This window comes from Hyposmocoma kahamanoa, unplaced genomic scaffold, assembly GCF_003589595.1.
Source record: "Hyposmocoma kahamanoa isolate Upper Pololo Valley unplaced genomic scaffold, ASM358959v1 86, whole genome shotgun sequence".
Lineage (NCBI taxonomy): Eukaryota > Metazoa > Arthropoda > Insecta > Lepidoptera > Cosmopterigidae > Hyposmocoma > Hyposmocoma kahamanoa.
The window spans coordinates 774,669-779,374 of NW_020654289.1; positions in this window are offsets into that span (position 1 = coordinate 774,669).

Genomic DNA, 4,706 nt, shown 5'->3' on the forward strand with positions numbered 1-4,706 from the left:
GAGCTCCTGTCTTTGAAAAAGATTCCCATTCCGGTGTTATTGCGTTAAGTAACCTACTGTAGTAATTATGAGATGATAACACGTGGTAATGAAACCTTCATTTGAAAGACCTCTTCTCCTTTCAAAGTCGTCGTTAATCACACAAAACTAGCATGGCAGACTGGCTTAAACCCGTGCCTAGTAGTTAACACGTATAAGTTAACGATGATGAATATGATATAGATACCAGTATTAATTATACTCCCATTATTAAATACGGATCCTTACTAGGTCAAATTATATATAATAATAACTTTCTCGAATATGCGAAGATATCTTTGCGTGAAGTTGAGCATAGTAAATTACTGAGGTAGTAAATTACCCTTCTCAGTGCTGAAACTTGGTCTGTCACTTCGAACTCAGTGTTACGAGGTGTTCAACATTCTGACATTAACATGTTTCAAATGGGAAGTAGTTCAAAATCCGTTTGAGACTTGATTAAATTTTATTATAGTTGAGTTTTGATATTTTGCATGATATTCAGGGTGTAATTGTTAACTGTGCCCGGGCGATTATTCCGTAAATATGACAGATATTAAAAACCTTTAAATTGATGTCAAAAGTACGTAAGGTACTGAGTAAAACGTCATTAATAGCTTTTTAAAAAGAAAGCAAGAAATGTCCAAAATGTTATCGTTAAACGCTCCCATACATTTAATGTGATATTCGTAGTGAGGTTTTAGTTTCGAACACTGCATTCAATACAAAATTAAGTACTTACCACTATGTAACGTACTTTCGATATCAGTTTAAAGGTTTTTGATATCTCTTGTAATTACGGAATAATCGCCTATACTGGGCTATTATTGACTAGGTACGTATTGACGGTGGATATGGTTTTTTGATTTATTTATTTATTTATTCAATATGGTATAACCATGGATACGCAAATCACATTTACTTAAAATAACATTACCAGTACAACCCTTTGCAGCTGCTACCCACTTGCAATTGTACACAGCTTATGCAAAGAGAAAAAAATATATTATTATGAAATTATGACATATATATAAAAAAAATATATTATTAAAATATATATTACAGCTGTGTGCTGATTAAAATAAAACGAAAAATAAAATTAAAAAATGGTGATGAATTATGAATGAATAATATAAAATATTTTTTTCCAGGTAAGATGAAGACTAACATGGCCGACGTTTAAATTACTTGCATAAAAATGTACCAGAATATATAACGCAATTATACCATGTGAAATTAAACTAGAAATAGCCCTTCTAGCACCCACTAAGATTGCTAAAGCAACGATAACTCCAAGAATTTAACCCAAAACACCTACACTAGTAGAAGACGAAACAATTTAACAGAGTTCCTACGGCACTATCTGCATGGTTCAAGCATTAACAAAAGACAAGTTTGGAATGTAGACGATAAAATATTCTATGTATTGTAATTTATGTATTGATTGTAATCGTAATGTTCCTTATACATGTACGAGTATGTTCATTACTTCCAATTGCAGCTTTCATTTTCAAGTTTTAGTGTCAACATATACAATAATAAACAGTTTTTGTGACGATTTGAATAAGAACTACAACTGAACGGAGAATATCCTATTATACAGTTTTGTTGACAGTGGCGACGCACAGTGGGCCCAAATTGATAATTCTTGGACATAGCAATAACTTGTGGGGTATCCAGCCAATTTTTTTTATGTGATAGATAGTAACATTCCTAACAAATTTTATTCTTGTATAATTTCTTGAAACGTTGATAGTTTCGGGAAAATAAATATTTTTTTGTATGGTGAAATACACATTTGTAACAAACCTATTTTATATCATAGACTTTACGAATCAACTTTGTTTGTAAGATAGTTCTCTAAAAATCCTTTAGATGGCATTGACCCTGCATCGCGATTTTCCCCCGGATGGTGACTACTTGAAGCAAATTTTATATAGGTGTGAGAAACATCAGTACTAGAGATATGTTTCAAGGAGATGAGTCCTTGTGGGAAGAACTGCCTGGAGCTATTGATAGTTACTGTTACACTTTTTGCATCTGTACCCGTAGTACCGCTCTCGCCGGTTACAATTAACATGGCACTTTGTATTTTATTTTGGGAAATAAAACCTGAATTTGGACTGCAAGTCTTTTACTCAATTTGGTGACGTCATCAACGAAGAAAGACCTCTCTACACATTTTATTTTTTATCTCACGATATACGAAAATTTAACGGGCGTGGGTTACTTACAGTATAGTTCCAATCATTTTCCATGTAGAAAAAAATAATCTACGTGTACTTGCGGCTTTGTAAGTAAAAGTGCGGCAAAATTGCTAACTTTATTTATGTACTTTTTTAACAAAATACATGAGCTACGACTAAAGAAAAATTAGTTTTAGTGTAATTTAGAGAATGTTATAATAATAACACGAAACTTAAGTAGAAACTAGTATGTTGTGTTAAAAAATACACAAGAAATCAAAAATTTTGCTACCTTTTTACTCGTAAAGCCGCAAGTATCTGCAGATGAATGATTGATGCAAAATAATGATTGGACCTATACTGTAAATAAACTACACACATTACGTTTTCCTACATTTCCGGAGAAAAATAAAATGTTTATTTCTCCAAACAAAAAAAAACAAAAATTTTTTTCTCTGAAACAGTCAGCTTTTCAAGAAATTACATAAGAATAAAAGTTATTTGTATATAGTAATTTCTTGAAAAGCTAATTGTTTCCGAAAAAAAAACATTTTGTTTTTTTTTGTTTGGAGAAATAAACATTTTTGGAGAAATAAACCCATGGCCCCAGCTAGGAAAAAGATTTTCAAACGGTACGTTGATAAAGATAGCATACCATCTTTCTTGGACTATCTTAATTCTTTTAGTACTAAGATCCAATTTACTATGGAACAAGAGAATTGTGGTACTTTAGCTTTCTTAGATGTTTTAATTAAAATAAATCCTAATAACACCTTAGGCCATACTGTATTTCGAAAGAAAACCCATACAGATAGGTATCTCAATGGTAATTCCCATCACCAGTTAGCTACCGTGGGCAAATCTTTGTTTCAGAGAGCATGTGGTATCTGCGACAGTAATCATCTGGCAGGGGAACTTCAGCATATAAAGCAAGTCCTACATGCGAATAAGTTGAAGATTCCACGCCAATGCCGCAGGCCCCGTATGAAATCACCAACAGTCGAGCGAAGACCTGCCATCTTACCTTACGTGAGAGGTGTTACAGACAAGATCGGAAGAGTCCTCAGGCGTGCATCTATCAAGACCTATTTCAAGCCCCTGAGGAAGATTTCTCAGTTCCTGAGACCCGTGAAATGCAACATCCCCTTACAGGATGCAGGAGTTTACAAGCTTGACTGTGAGTGCGGTCTCTCTTATATTGGACTAACAAGGCGAAGTATTTGTACCCGCGTCAAAGAACATAAATCTGATGTCAAACACCGTCGCGTAAACAAGTCTGCAGTCTGCGAGCATGTCATGGATAAACCTATACATTCAATGAAGTTTGACAAATCCCAGGTCCTTGCAAAAGAAGTCCGTTATCTACCCAGGATGCTGCGAGAGGCAATTGAAATTGAAACACATCCTAATTTCAACAGGGAAGATGGTTTCTCCGTACCACCAGTTTGGGATCCAGTATTTCCTCTAATGAAAAATCCCAAATAGACATAAGACTGCAGTACTAATTAATATGTTTTAGTTTATTCTGATTTCTATTATTAATTAATAATTAATTGAACTTAATAAAAATTCATTCAATAAAATAATTTGTGAAACTTAATGTAGCGTAAATTGGAATGTTTTCTTTGTAAAATTAAAAATAAGGTATTTAATTAATAACTATTGTAACTATAGTGAAAAAATAGGGTGGTTTGCATCAATATTAGACATAACTGATTGAAGACTGTACCACCTCAGTCAACCGCGACCATGGGACCTGTAAAGGGCCCGAAACATCAGTTTGTTTGAAAAAACAAATATACGCGATTTAAATCCGGAAAAGTAGTTTCATTTCCTACGTGTAACAATCGCGAAAACCTAAGAACTCGATAAATAAACATTTTGTTTTTTATCTCGTAGGAATGTAGAATGTAGAATCTATCACATGAAAAAAAAAATTTGCTCGATACTCCACAAGTTATTCCTACGTCCAGGAATTACCAATTTGGGCCCACTGTGCGACGGAATGAAAAGTTTATCGTAACTTAACATCGCGACTAGCATGATACGTTACGGCATTTGACGGCTGATTGTGATTGCTCACTTTTAATTCAAAGGGGTTCGTCAAAAAACCGACAATTGGGTCTACCCAAGCGTGCTCTAGCACGCGGCGAGCGGCTCGCCTCCGCTCGCTGTACTAACTATACGAATGGCCACCCTGAAATGAACTAACTGGTCAGATCCACCTTAGATATGAAATGAATAAGTCTTGTAATTCATTCGACTACCCGTCTCTGTAAGTATCTGAATCTATTACTTCTAAATAACCGCCGGAAAATCTTTGATATAGCGTATATTCTAAATATTATAAATGGTAATGTTGACTGCTTTGACCTACCGGGTGATATTTCGTTTAATGTACCTACGCGTTCTATGAGACACTATCACCCTATTGCAGTTTCCTCAGCGAGGACTAATTATAGACAAAATAGCTTTTTAAATCGAGCTAGTAAGAGCTTGCAT